Source organism: Helianthus annuus, chromosome 5 (genome assembly GCF_002127325.2).
Source record: "Helianthus annuus cultivar XRQ/B chromosome 5, HanXRQr2.0-SUNRISE, whole genome shotgun sequence".
Taxonomy (NCBI): domain Eukaryota; kingdom Viridiplantae; phylum Streptophyta; class Magnoliopsida; order Asterales; family Asteraceae; genus Helianthus; species Helianthus annuus.
Genome location: NC_035437.2, coordinates 126133373 through 126149056, shown reverse-complemented (window position 1 = coordinate 126149056; position 15684 = coordinate 126133373). Strand labels below are relative to the sequence as shown.

The 15684-nt window shown below is 36.8% G+C and overlaps 1 long non-coding RNA gene across 1 annotated transcript; it reads left to right on the top strand.

The window, feature by feature from the left end:
- The first annotated feature begins 6965 nt into the window (after positions 1–6965).
- On the top strand, positions 6966–8144 carry LOC110939122. The gene is made up of 3 exons (XR_002591985.1): positions 6966–7039; positions 7545–7654; positions 7988–8144. It is a non-coding gene; the product is annotated as an uncharacterized LOC110939122 (long non-coding RNA).
- Positions 8145–15684: the final 7540 nt, after the last annotated feature.

The following is a 15684-nucleotide window of genomic DNA, read 5'->3' as shown; positions in this document are numbered from 1 at the left end:
TTAGTGACTTATTATTTTTGAAGTATTTCTCCAAACAAGCTTTTTATAGCTTTTGTTTGTTTTTTTGACTTCATCATCATTATTTTTTTTTTTTTTTTTTTTGATGTCACATGAAAGGGTAAGTTGACGAAAAACCGAGCTTGTTACTAAAATAAAGGGTGAGAAAAAAAATGAAAAAGGTTTTTGGTGGGTAAAAATGGTTTTTGGGGTAATGAAATGAAAGGTTTAGGCTCAAAGGGGCTATCTAGGGGGATTTTGGGTAGGTTAAAAAAAAATGAAAAATAATGGTTTTGAAAGAAAAATGGTTAGTCCTAATGCCTCCATCATTTACTTACTTGGGTTTAAGTTGGTAAGGACCGGGAATGTATCGTCGTGGCAAGTTCTAGATTTGTAAGGACCGAGCGGCTATTCACACAAGAAACGAAAAATGAGCATTTAATCTAAATATGTGTATTTTTATGCTCAATAAAGGCTCAAAACTCACTTTTGTGGGAATGGGTTTTTAATGTGACCAAGCATATATAATCGAATTTTAAACTAGACTTGTTATGCCGTTTCATAATTTTCTTATGTTGGTTCCTTTTTTATCACGACGCTATCGGTTGTAAACTTGTAAAAAAATATAACCTTTTTAGACTTGTTCTTCCCAACTTAAACTAAGACAAGTAAATAAAAAAATGAAAAAGTTTTTGAAAAAATTTGGGGTGTTTAGCGGTTCCAATAGAGTTTTGTGTAAGGCTTGTGTTTAGGATTTTGCAAAATTTCAAGGTTTTAGCATCCCCCCCACACTTAAATTACACATTGTCCTCAATGTGTCCAAAAAACAATATTTTTGGGTGATTAAAATGTATAAAAGTATGTTAAAAAGCAAATATTTATGTTACTGGCACTCTGGACACGGCCCCGTGTTCACCGGGCACGGCCCCGTGGTCAAGTGCCAGTAACAAAAATTTCAGAGTTGAAACAGAAGCCTGGACACGGGGGCGTGTCCGCTGAACACGGCCCGTGTCCAGTTACCTGAACTGGGTGATTTTTCTGCAGGGGCTCAGCACGGGGCCGTGTTGGTTGGGCACGGCCCGTGTTGAGCCTTCTGTGATGGAGATTTTTGTCGGGTTGCTCTGTTCTTCATGCATGGGTCCATTTTTCTCGTTCCCTTTTTCATCCATTACCACCATGAGTGTGTTTTATTCTCAAAACAACCATCAACCATAAAAACCGTCATAACATTGCAAATCATAGAGACACATTACACTAAGATAAAAACTACATAGATATTAGACTTATGGAGTTCTAGCCTTATGTTTTTATTTTAATTTAGCAAAATTTCCAAGAAGATATTAGTCTTGGTTAGATAAGGCTTTGTAGAGCTCCTTCTTTCGGGTACGGTTCTCCTCATATGTCGGCAAGCCACTCCTCTACCTCCCTTGGGAGGAGAAAAGAAGGCTCGTTTGCATTGGTTTGAGGAGTTTCAACTTCCGCTGGAACTTCTTGTGGGTTTTCCATAGGAGGTTCTGCGGGAAAGTCTCCCTACCCGGTAGGGTTGTTAACACCGAGCGCCAAGTTCCAGTCTTGTTGTGGAAGGACCGGTTCCATAGGGGGTGCTACCAAAATGTTTAACCTTTGGTGCAAAAGGTTAATTTCTTGGAAGCTGCTTTCAAGTCCCATTGTAAGATTGTTAATACGGTCAATGAGGACCTCCTCTACTGACGTCATTTCGTCGAGAGCTTCCCTTAGCGCTATCACGTAGTGCACAAGTGTAGCTTCAACGGAAGGCCTCCTTCCCCTTCGGCTGTTTGAGGAATGAACGGATGATGTTTCGCTGTTTTCACTCGCCATTCTTCGAAAAATAAACCAAAAGCAGTTTATATGACGAAACAGTTTCTGGACACGGCCGCGTGCTCATTGAGCACGGCCCCGTGTTCATCTTTCTGCAGAATTTTGGGGCAAGGAATCTTGGGTTTTTAAGTTATTTTCTGAGTTTATGCAAGCTTTTTGTCAGTAAATAACTTTAAACAATGTTACATAACATGTTTTTACCAAGATTCTATGATCAAAACTCATTGTTTCCTACCACAAAGATTGAAAATTCAAACTTTTCATGGTAGTTCTTGAAGAAAGATGAAGAAGAAGGAAATGTCTAGAAGAGGAAAGGACAAGATGGGTTGTTGGAAACTTCTTTTAGACTTACCTAGGATTGTTTGAGAGAAGATTCCTTCAAATCTCTGTCCCCAAGTTGGTCCAAATGTGCAGGATTTTTGGCTGCATTTATAGAAAACGACAGCCTGCTGGACACGGCCCCGTGTCCGCTGGACACGGCCCCGTGTGCAGATAAAATTCTGACACAGTTTGTCCGTATTCTGACATTCTGATCAGAGGGAATCTTTTGGTGGACACGGGGGCGTGTTGGCCGGGCACGGCCCCGTGTCGGAAAGCTATCTTATGAAGTTTTGTCTTTACTAAGGAGTTAATTTATATCGGGTGGCTCTTGACTTGTTGGAACAACCCCATAGTGCCTAAGATACCTTAATTGTCCTATACTAAGGCGAGAACGCAAGAGGTTGTCGGTGAGGGTAATTCCTATTTTCATTCTAGGTGGACAAGTCCAACCCTTTCCCGGGCTCTCGTTAAAGAAGGTGTATGCCGAATCGCTCAGGTCTATGTATGCACCGAACGAAGTCGATGGGGAGTCCTTCACGGCACAATCGGCACAGGGACGACTATCGTCCGCGTCTTGTCTAGGTAAAAAGGTATTTTCGGGAGCAACGAGGTTGTCGGAATGCGGTTCCAACATTTCCTCATGGTCATCATCTTGGGATGGATCTAAAAAATCCTTCCTAAGTTCTTTTGACCAATTAAGAAGTAGTTCTTCTAGTTGAAATAGCTCGTCAAGGAGCATTTCTCCTAGAATATCTGGCTGGGCGCATTCGAGGGAGAAATAGTGCTTATTTTTACTTTCGCCCCTCTTAAGGTTACAAGGAATCGGTGGGTCTATATAGTGGGGCCTATAAGTGAGGAAGAAACATTTTAATTCCTCATGTTCGCCTCCACATATTCGACACCACAAACCATAAGAGTGCCGAAAGTAAAAAGAATTACTATCACTCATGTTTGTATCAGAAATTACCAACCGCCGGGATCTAACGGTTCTGTTTTCAGCAACTGAATCTTGGGCACGGGGGCGTGTTGAGTGGACACGGCCCCGTGTTCAGCCTACTGTCTGATTTAAAACAGGATTGCCAGTTCCAATGATTGAGCACGGGGCGTGTTCAGCAAGCACGGCCCCGTGTTGAGCTCTGCAGAAGCTAAAAATCTAAAAAAAAAATCCTAAAAAATTAAAGAAAAATAAAAATATGATTAGGCCGTTGATTCCTAACTTTCTTAAAATCCTTGTGTCCCCGGCAGCGGCGCCAAAAACTTGATGCGTGTTAGTGTATATATGTTTTTAGATATATATTTAAGCCCTTTTTACACTTTTAGCCAAGTTTTAAATTTATAAAACACGATATTTACTAACACTAAGCACACATATGGGCAAGTGCACCCATCGTGGACGTAGTATAGTGTTGGTAAGATACCGAGGTCGTCCAAGGACACAAGAGCTTTTAATACCGGTTTATCCTCAACGTCTAATCAAATCAAAAAGGTTAAAAATGTTTTAAACTAAGAAAAATAAAAACTAACTAAATGCTGAAAATAAAAATAAAATAAAAACAGATAGACAAGATGAATCACTTGGTTCCGACACGTGTATTAGTATAACCTTTGATTATTTTCGCACTTTTGCACTTGTTTAAGAGATTATCTTAGTTATTGTAGTAGGCCCCTCTTTTGAAGGCGACGTTACCCTCAACCCAGTAGTTTGAGTCAGCAAGGATACAATCCTAAAGGGTCGGATTATTGAAAGATAATGAATTAAGTTATTAATGCAAATTATGGTAGGCCCCGCTTTTGGCGGTGACGTTACCCTCGGCTAAGTAGTCTGAGTCAACAGGGATACAGTCCTAAATAGCCGGGTTATAGTATTAATAGTAGTTAACTTATGAGGGGGTCAAAGAGTTTGGATCCCCGCCATCCAATACCTATGGGCATTGAAGGAGATCCTACTAAATTTGACCCAGGTCCCAAGCAGGACCTCTAAACGCTGAACAAGGGCAAGACCCTTACCAAACCGTTCCCTTAACCTCCGACCAGGTAGCCAACATACCTCCATATAGACCGTGGAGATATGAATGGTGAAAATCTTTTATTTTATATAGACAGTAAAATAACGCCAAGACACCACGGACAAACGATAAGGAAAGATCACCTTCAACATAAGTAACTAGTTATTAAAGTCATTAATACAAAACCAAATAAAAAGTGCAAAAGATTAAAAATAAAAAGTATTATACTAAACACTTGTCTTCACCAAGTGATGTAAGAGACTTAGGCAAACATGGCCTTGATTGTCAAGAACTCTTACGATCAATCTTAGATCCCGAGACGACTCACACACTCTACGATGGACAATGGATGATGGTGGTGGATGATGGTGTTATGGTGGTGGTGGGTGGTGGATGAAGTGTGAGAGAGGTGGTGTGCCAAGGGATGAGAGAGAATGAAGCCAAGCTCCTCTATTTATAGGCTGAACAGAAGGCTGGACACGGCCCCGTGTCCGCTGGACACGGCCCCGTGCCCGCCTGACACTCTCTCTCTTCATTAATTGTAATTGCGAATTACAATTAATGCGCCTGCTGTACTTTCACCACGCCCCCGTGCTCGCTGGACACGGCCCCGTGGTGGGCAATGGAAGCTTCTACTGGTTTGTCTTTTCTGCTGCTTCCTGGGCACGCCCCCGTGTTCGCTGGACACGGGGCGTGTTCAGACTCTGTTTCCTTCTTTTTGCCTTGGGAGGTGCCGTTGAGGGTCCGGGCAGTCCACTTTTGTTCCTTTTCTTGTATTTATGGTAGAATTAGTGGTCTTTTTGCTTCTTTTGTGATTTTGAGCTCATTTCATCCTGAAAATACAAAAGGAAGACAAAAACACTCTTTTTCCAACATTAGTACTTAAAAAGGGTTAGTTTTATGCCTTAATTGATGTGTTTTATATGTTGCATTTTACACACATCAGACAACGGGTTAGCCAATGTGTGATATGACCATGGTCACAGATCCGGTCGAGTGACAAATACCGATTTGGGGTAATTGGTTGATATAAACATTGTAATCACTCTTAATTAGGGCTGCAAACGAATCAAACGTACGGCGAACAGTTAGTGAACCGTTCGGCGGGAAGTTCGTTTGTGTTCGTTCGTTTATGTTCGTGAACATTCAGTAACATGTTCGCTTGTGTTCGATAGTTCATTAGTGTTTTTAGTTTTTATATTTATTTAAATACTTCAAAATTCGGACAAATTAAATATCTAATAAGTGTAAGTGTATTATATATTTTGTTCATGTATGATTGTTTGTGTTCGTTTGTTTCCATTTGTGTTCATGAACATTAGTGTGTGCTCATTTGTGTTCGTCAACATTCGTTTTTGTTCTTTGCCTAAAATTAACAAACAAACACGAACAAGTTCATTTCCTTAACAAACGAACACGAACATAAAATCTCGTTCGATAAGTGTTCGTGAACGGTTCGGTTCGCGAACACATATATTTCTTAACAAACGAACACGAACAAGTTGTTCGTGTTCGTTTGGTTCGTTTGCAGCCCTAAAAATATCCAATTATATATTTAGAAAAATACCCAAAACCAATATTTTTATTTTCTAAATCACTTAAATTGTAAATAATTACAAAAATAATAATTTATCAGGCTAATCGTTCAACAAGTGCCAAAATTATTCCAAATTATTAGAAACTCATTTAGTGGAATAAGAAATCTGATTTTGAGTTTAATATGTATTTACATTTCAAATAATCAAATTTATAAAAGAATATATTTATTACTTAATTTTATAAGATCAACTAATTGCATATAATTTCCAACAATTACAACCTGTTTCCTGACATTTTCTTTGAGCAATTCTCCCGATGAAAAAGGAAAACAATTGAATTTCTTTAAAAATTAAGAATATTTATATATTATGTAAAAAATAAATTAGTAACAATGTTTAAGATATTTATATTGATTTATTTTCTATTTTTAATTGATTTCTACATGATAAAATTCATGAATTATGAATGTATAAGATTATAATATTATTACATTCTTTAATCGTGAGATAAGGATTATATAGAAATTTATGATTTACTTTTTTATATATTAAACCCATGTAATACACAGGTTTATAACACTTACAAGTTAAGATGATAGTTAATCTAGATTTTTTTTAATCCTTTGTAATACACGGGTTTATAAGCTAGTGTCCTTCGTATTTTAAGTTACCTCTTGTATTAAACAAGAATTGACTAAAGTGCCCCTCATGTAAAGGACAGGTACCAGGATTTTAAGGAATAACATGGATGCAGTTATTTTTAGGGGTAAAAAAGTTAGGAAAATGGCATTGGTGGTTGAAGTATTATAAATTCCTTTATGAGCTAATAGAGCTAAAGGAACTTAACCACATGCGCCAAAAACGTAATCTACTTTTTTCATTAAAAGGGTAAAAATAAATCCAATTTGCCCTATTAATGTGCAAGACACGTAATCGAACTTTACGTATAAAATTAACGGTCGTTAAACAACAAGACATAAACTATCACAGCATAAGAAATAAAGGATCAACTTTTTCGGTTCGTTATATTTAGGATTAAAAGTGAAATTCACAATATACCTAAAGGTCGAAAACTCTAATTTACTAGTAAAAGAATAACTTTATTTGCATTATGATAGATCAAAATGATATTTTCTATAATAGTTGGGTTCCATTTTGAAAGCTCTTAAAATTCTTAGGGTAATTATAGTAAAATTTGCATTAGGGTAACCCCACAGTTCCTATTTAAACGAACACAATACCATTTTCATTACACTCACTCAATCACCGCCGCACCCTTTCTTCTCTTATTCATCCACATCCTTGCCCCAAAGATGGCATCTCTTTTTCGGTGCAAATGTAAGAGCTTTTATTTGTTTTACTTTTATCTAATTTGATTTGCCTCATAATCTTTCTTTACATTTTTAAAAATCACTTTTTTGTTTTCAAAAGTACTAATGTGAGAATTTTGGTTTAATTAATTGTATGGATATGTATGCTTTGATTTTTTTGGTATTGATGTAACATATACGCATACTAACTCTATCGGTATGAAAATTTAAAAATTCATTACCAAATACATTTTTAAAATTTTTATTTTTGTATAAGCATGTTCTAGAATGGATCTAGAAACAAATGAAGAAGAATTTGTAAAAATTATTTTTTTGTTCCTTATTTGACGTGTAGTTATGAGAATTTTTTTGTTCCTTATTTGAGGTGTAGTTATGAGGAATTTGTTTTTTTTTTTGTTTGTTTTGTTGCTTACAAATGTTAGGTTTGCTATTATTCACCGATCTCACATCACTTTGACGTGTAGTTATGAGGATTTATGTTTGTTCCTTGTTTTGTTGGTTATAAATATTAGGTTTGGAGTTATTCACCGATCTCACATCACAAACGGGTCTGGCTAATCATTTAGGAGCAGACTATAGCATGTTGATTGCTCATAGCGTTTCAAGGGAGCAATTGAGAAAGGTAAAATCCAAAACCATTCAAACTACTTGAGAAAGTTAAAGGCGAAATTGCAAAAAAAAAAAGAAAAAAAAAAAGAAAAGAGGAATCAAGCGATGTTGTAAAATTTAAAATAAAAAAGATATAGTTTTATATAATCTGATATGGATTAAAACAAAATTATAATATTAAGGTGTGATTTTTACTTAACATTGATGATCTATATATATTACGACCTAAAGCCTTTTGACATGGTAAATTATATTATATAAAAAATAGAAAATAATTCAAATTTTATTTTTGTTTTTATTTTTTCGTATGTGTTTGGGTTATCTAAGTTTACTTGTCATATGTCAGGCTGGTTTATCTCAAACGTCTCGATGAAACCCGCGATTGGTGGTGTGTGAGGTAAAGGCACACCTATTATTGTTTCCTAGTTTGATAACCGCATAGTTGTTCTATACAGGGTTGCCTACTTAATAAAAAAAGTAAACCCTATGTTTGGACCCCCAAATTTTTTAGATCCTCATTTTGAAATATCATGTATTTAAAAAAATATAATAACGGATATTTATATATGCAATTGGTTTAATTTACCTACACATAACAATTGGAGTACGGTTTTTCTTCAAGATACCAATTGAAGCTTTTAATTCTATTGAATTTAAAATGATTTGGCTTTTTGGTCATATTTTAACACCATATTTAAAATGATTTGGCTTTTTGAAGAGAACATTTAATATTATGCATTTTAAAACAATATGGTTTTAGTTTTTTTGAAACATTTACTTTTGCTTCCGCTGAATACATACTTTTGTTTGAAACGTTTATTTTGGAATACACTATTCATGTTGGACATGATGATTGTGTTTAATATTCTTTACTATAAGTACGATATGATTAGTGGCTAGATCCTGGTACATCACACGCCTTGCGGTAAAACCAGAATATGGTAATTTGGGGGTGTGACATAATAAACCAAAATCAAATGCTTGGATGATTTGGTTTAAAACAAACATCTTTCAGAAAAGTTTTTAGCATTAGACGTTTAAAACTTAGTACTTTTTTAACTACTCTTTAACCACTATCGTCCCTAAGAATCTTTGAAAATTCTAATGTTCGGGGCAGGTATAAAAAAATATGTCTCTGTGACATTTTTTTTTAAATTTATATGGTAAAAAACTTAAAATATAAAAACATTTTTAAAAAATTCAGGCCACATGGAGAGTGGGATTTAGACGGTTGACATCTCCTCCAGGGCGTAGAGAGGGGAAAGATGTCAAGCAACAACCATGAAACTTTTCTTATGTACAATATACATAATGAAACCTAATAAAATAAAAAAGCTTATTAAAGTTTTTTTTATTTTATCAAAAATAAATATACAAACTATGATACCCATTTAAGTTAACAAATAAACCTATTAAACAAATTATTAAACTCACTAAAAATATTACCAGAGGCCACCGGTCTCGACACCTCATCTCCTCCAAAGGGTACTCGTGGGATGCCGCTTTTCCTGCGTTGTTATTCCTGGAAACCCGCCCCCTACGTCGCCTTCCAAACTAAACGGTAAAAAACACACACACATTCAACCCTACCCGACCTCCCCTACCTGCGACCTCGACATCAGTGTTGTGTTCCTGTTATACCCGAGCAATCCACAAACCCTAGCCGATGTACGCCCCCAAACACCCTAATCATAGATACTCCCGATACACTGCTTGCTTGTTCTTTATTTAAATTAAATATAAATATAAATATACATATTAGATTAGATTAGCCACTTAAAATGTGTAACAACCTCACAAATTTTCTATTACCTATTCCTAAAAGGCACACTAAGAAACCCTAATTAGAACCTCAGGTAGTACGGTGGGACTCGAAACGGAAAAACGGACGAAACCAGCAACAGGGCCCCCTAAAACTCAAGGGGGGATCCCCTAAATGTTCCGCGACTCGCGACAGAAGATCTAGACACGTTTCATTCGAACTTGACACATTTCTAGGCTATACTCGACACAAAACATGTCTAGGCTAGATAGCCTATCCCTGCGACTCGCACCAGGAATGGCGGTGCCCGTCGCGACACGCGGGTGGGTCAATTTTGGCTATAAAGCCCAGGGGTTGGCACAGGATCAGATTACATATTTCGATGAAAAATTACGTTCGTTTCACTGATCAATCGTCTGTTTCTTTCAAAATACAATCAAAACCTCGAATTTCTGCAGCAATAACGGGGTAATAACTCGATCACTGCTACGGTACAATATTCGATCGATTAAAACCGATTCGATGGATGTTTAAGTGCTGCCTACATTGGGCTATACTTTGTCATTCGTCGTGAGGATTTCGATCTCGCGATTATCGTAAACGTTGTATTAAGTTACTAAGCTAGTTTCATTTGCATTGTATATTTAACTAGGTTTACCAGCTTAACCAGTAGGCAAGCTTTGACTGTTTAAACCTGCAATGTGAGTCATTCTCTTTTTACCAAGTTGTTTTCAAAACCCTACTTGTTTTCAAGGTTGTAATTACAGTGATTAAGTTTTTGTAATCTAAAAGAACTGCCGGTATGTGGGGTTTTGTATACACTACTTGATAATCTTCACCATTGGACAACGGGTTAGCCAATGTGTGATATGACCATAGTCACAGATCCGGTCGAGTGACAAATACCGATTTGGGGTAATTGGTTGATATAAACATTGTAATCACTCTTAATTAGGGCTGTAAACGAACCAAACGTACGGCGAACAGTTCGTGAACCGTTCGGCGGGAAGTTCGTTTGTGTTCGTTCGTTTATGTTCGTGAACATTCGGTATCGTGTTCGCTTGTGTTCGATAGTTCATTAGTGTTTTAGTTTTTATATTTATTTAAATACTTCAAAATTCGGACAAATTAAATATCTAATAAGTGTAAGTGTATTATATATTTTGTTCATGTACGATTGTTTGTGTTCGTTTGTTTCCATTTGTGTTCATGAACATTAGTGTGTGCTCATTTGTGTTCATCAACATTCGTTTTTGTTCTTTGCCTAAAATTAACAAACAAACACGAACAAGTTCATTTCCTTAACAAACGAACACGAACATAAAATCTCGTTCGATAAGTGTTCGTGAACGGTTCGGTTCGCGAACACATATATTTCTTAACAAACGAACACGAACAAGGTCTTGTTCGTGTTCGTTTGGTTCGTTTGCAGCCCTAAAAATATCCAATTATATATTTAGAAAAATACCCCAAACCAATATTTTTATTTTCTAAATCACTTAAATTGTAAATAATTACAAAAATAATAATTTATCAGGCTAATCGTTCAACAAGTGCCAAAATTATTCCAAATTATTAGAAACTCATTTAGTGGAATAATGTTGGAACTTTTGAGATCGTTCATACTTGTACTGGATTAGTTTTATAGTTATTTCTAGCTAATCTCATAGTTTAGGGGCTTAATTTGTAATTTCATGAAACTAGAAATCCTAACATGGTGTAGTTAAGATTCCAGCAAATTTATAATTATGCTGGCAAGTCAGGCACTATAAATAGCCCAAGCATTGTAACCATGTTAAGCTTTTGGCTCTTTGGTGAATGAAGTGTTGTATACATTAAATCTCTAGATTGTGTGCTCAAATCAGATTTCCAAGGTGCTTTATTGATTCATATACTTGTTTGGATCCAATATAACACTTGTTGTATTCATCAATCCATTAGCTTCATCTTCATTCTTGATCTTTCTTGACTTTTTCATAGTTCAAACACTTAATCAATAGGTGTTTTGGACTAAAACAACCAACCACTGTGATCCGGATTGATATTGGGATCTACAATTTGGTATCAGAGCCTTAGTGCTCTTGGTTGTTGTGTTTTTGTTAAGATTTTTCAAAGTTTTGAAGGTTTTTCAAAGTTTCAAGGTTTTTCAAATTTTTGGACTTAAAAAGGATTGATTTGGTGTGTTTAATCGATAGGTTGTTGTTAATCTGTGATTAGAGAGTCATTTTGGACATTTTGATGCAAAGAAACATGGTTTTTGAGTCATTTTTGGGTGATTAGGGGGTTTTAGCTCGTGTTAAACCCTCTGGTTGGCGAAGATAAATTTGAAGATAGCGAAATTATTTTGAAGCCAGCGAAATTAATTTGAAGTCAGCGGAATTAATTTTGAAGACAGCGGAATTAATTTTGAAGTCAGCGAAATTAATTTTGAAGTCAGCGAAATTAATTTTGAAGACAAAGGAATTAATTTTGAATGCAGCGGATTTAATTTGAATGCAGCGGAATTATTTTGAATGCAGCGGAATTATTTTGAACGCAGCGTAATTAGTTTGAACGCAGCGGAATTATTTTGAATACAGCGGAATTATTTTGAACACAGCGAAATTATTTCGAATACTGCAAATTTAGTTTGAATACAGCAAATTTAGTTTGAATACAGCAAATTTAACTTGAATATAGCAAAATTAACAGTTTCGCCGATCAAACACAAGCGAAATTGTTAATTACCGGCGAAATAGCGTCATTGACCCTATAGCGAATTTATCGAAGGCGACTTCGAGGACAGTGATAAAGAACCACAGCGTTTTTATCACGGTGATTGGCGAATTTAGCCAAACTAACGTGTTTGTTAATTGTCTCAGCGAAATTAGCTATCTTCACTCGTGCAGGATCCGTCCTCTGTCCGGCGAAGTTATTGCATTGGTGAAATTGTTCTAGTTCACTTATTTCAGTCAGTTTTTCGGCGAAATTTTCCTCTTTTCCAGTGAAATTATAGTCTGATCAGCTTTCTTAAGTCAAAAACAAGTCAAGATGTCATTGAATCAACTAAGTCCAATTGCTCAAGCAGAACTTGAGACCGGAACCACCACTAGACCACCAAAGTTGAAAGGAGCAGGAGATTTCGGTACTTGGAAGACTCGTATCCAATTGTTCTTCGAATACACAGACTACAATATGTGGCTCTCGGTCACCGCTGGAACCCACATTCTAACGGTAGTTCGAGGAGATGCGATAGTCACTAACAATGACTCTACAACCTTCACTGATGAAGACAAGGCCTTAATCCAACGCGATCGCCATGCACATGCCGCCTTAACCATGGCTCTGTCAACTGATGATTGTAACATGTTTGTAAAATACAGAACTGCAAATGAACTCTGGCTCGCTTTGATCGAATACTACGAGGGAAACGAAGAGCTGATTGAGAGCAAAAGAATCATGGTGCAGAAGCAATACGACATGTTTTGTGGAATTCGTGGAGAAAGCCTTTCCGATCATATCAGTCGCTTTCGGAATATGATGACCAAGATGAAGAAGGCAGGAAATCCTATCACTAACCGTGCTTCCATAAAGAAGCTTTTGGACTCACTTACAAAGGAATGGAGCCTAAAGTGCATGATGATCAAAAGGGATTTCCTCGACAATCCAAATCCTGTCACTCTGACCGATTTGATCAACACTTTAAAGGCTTTTGAAATGGATGTTAACAAACGAGAAATGAATACGACTGGTTACACCCCAAAGCCTGCTCAGACTTCTACAGGATTGAAGAACGTGGCACTTCTTGCATCTGAAGGTGTCAGTCAACAAGCTTCAAACACGACTTACTTCAATGCTTCCGCAAGCACATCAAAGGCTCCACGGTCCAGTGAAAAGACAGTTGTGCTCAGTGAAACTCAAGCTGAAGAGAATGTTGAAGTAGAGGAACAAGTTCACAAAGCACTCATGGCAAATATCTCGAGCGATTCTTTATCTTCATCGTCAAAACCCACCGAGAAACAGGCTATGGGAATCCCAAAAGGAGATGATGCTACCGACAAGGGTCTGAAGAGTATTCTCACTTCCTCCGAGCCTGAGAAAGACAAGAAGGCTGAAGAAGCTGTGAAGGCCACAGAGCAGGTTCAGAAAGAAACAACTTTTGTGAAGGAAGAGAAAGTGAAAGCTTCAGCTGTGGCCATGAAAACCGAATCCTCAAAAGAAAAGGCTGACAAGGATTTGGTAAATAGCATTCCACATAACTTTAAAGTAAAGTTATGCACACCAGCATGCGTTGATGTCGTGGCACATTACAAATCTCTTAATCTAGAATTTGAGAGGCAAAAGGACAAAGCTTTAAAATTTAATAAAGAACTTAAACAGAACGAGGCCGCATATCAGAGAAAGTTGAATTCAACTTTAGCTGAAATGCAAACTCTAAAAGAATTTGTCCTTAGAAAAGATTTTATCATCAACAATCTCACAGATAGACTAGAAAAAGCTTTGAACGAAAAGAATAAATTGCAAATTATCATAGACAAATGGAATGTCAGTCAGAAGGCCTTTACTGACATCAAAAACTGCCAACGACCAACGTATGTAAAAGATGGGATCGGGTATAAGGATAGGCAAGGAAATGAAAGAAAACTTTTCTTTCCACCACATAGCAAAAACTATGTTCCTATGCCAACTCCTCATCCCGACAATGATTTCATTGATGAAAAGGCCTCTGTAGAACAAAACGATTCTTTTAAGAATGAAACAACCGCTAATATTCCTAAAAGTAATGCAGATTCATTTGTGTGTAAAGAAGATGTGTGCGATAAGGATGAAGACTGCGGCGGTTCAGAAATAGGAATAGGCTATTCAGGCGACAATTATTCCACTGTTAACTGGTTCGCCTGGAACTGTGATAAGAGAAACAATATTCGAGATGACTGTAAGGGCCATGTGCCTACATTTAAGACCCGTGATCATGAACATGTTATGTTTGAATGTCATGATTTAAATTCTGCATTTTGTGATGATAAAAATGTGTGTGAATCTCCTATATTTGTGCCAGAATTGAAAATGAACAGTTTTGGAAAATTCCTCACCGAGGAAATTCCAGAATTTATTCCATCTCGAACAGGTATGACAGATTCAGAAAGGAAAGTCACTGAAGAAAGCAGCAAAGAAGATTCAAGCTTTTCTGCCTCAGAAAAGGAAGAAGAAACGTCAACTTCTGATGAAGAGCAAAAATCAGAAACTTCAAGTGAAGATCAAACAACAAAAGGTGAGAGCTCCGAAGTTCAAGTGACGAAACAAATGACGATCAAAATTCAGAAAGTTCAAGTAAAGATCCAAGCTGCAGTGATTCAAGTTACGAAGCAAGTGAAGAACAAAATTCAAGTGAATATCAAACATCAGAAAGTTCATCAGATTCCGACAATGATGAAGAATGTTCAGAAGATGAAAGTCGAGTTGACAAGAAAGTGAAGAAAGCAGAAAGCTCAAGACACTCATCATATACATCATCTTCCAACACCAAAGACCCAGACGCAAACGATGTTTTCGCTGTGGTCATTTAGGACATACAGCGAAACATTGTAAAACCAAGAATTTTCCTAAACCAGAATATGATTTTGTCAAAAATTTCACATATCAGCTTGATTATCTTAAGAAATCTGTTAAAAATCTGGTTAATTCAACAGCTTATTTTTGGAAACAAAAAGAGGACATCGTGACTCAAAACCACGATAGATTCAAAATGAAGCAAGTCTGGGTTCCCAAATCAATCTAATTTGTGTATATTCTTGTATTTCAGAATAAACTCCAGAAATGGCTTTGAATGCTCATGGAATACATTTGGCATGTCGACAGCGGATGTTCAAGACACATGACAGGCTTGAAGGAGCTTCTGAAGAATTTTCGTTTTATTCATGGTGATTTCGTGTCTTTCGCTGGAGATGAGAAGGGAGGAAAGATCGTTGGAATAGGAGATGTGGTGTCTGAAGCCCTCACGTTGGAATGCTTGTTTCTTAAGCCTCCTATATTCATCATTAAGACTCCTATATTCATCGACAATGAGGCATGTCTGGGAATTGTGAAGAATCCCATCCACCACTCCAGAACAAAGCATATTGAAATTCGAATTCACGCAATTCGAGATGCATACGATAAGGGGTACATTCAAGTGGTGCCAATGGATACAACACAGCAGCGAGCCGACATTTTCACGAAAGCTTTTGATAAAACCCGATTCAACCAGCTGGTAACCTGGTTGGAAATGGTTAATTTCCTTGAATGGAAATGAATCTTGTGAT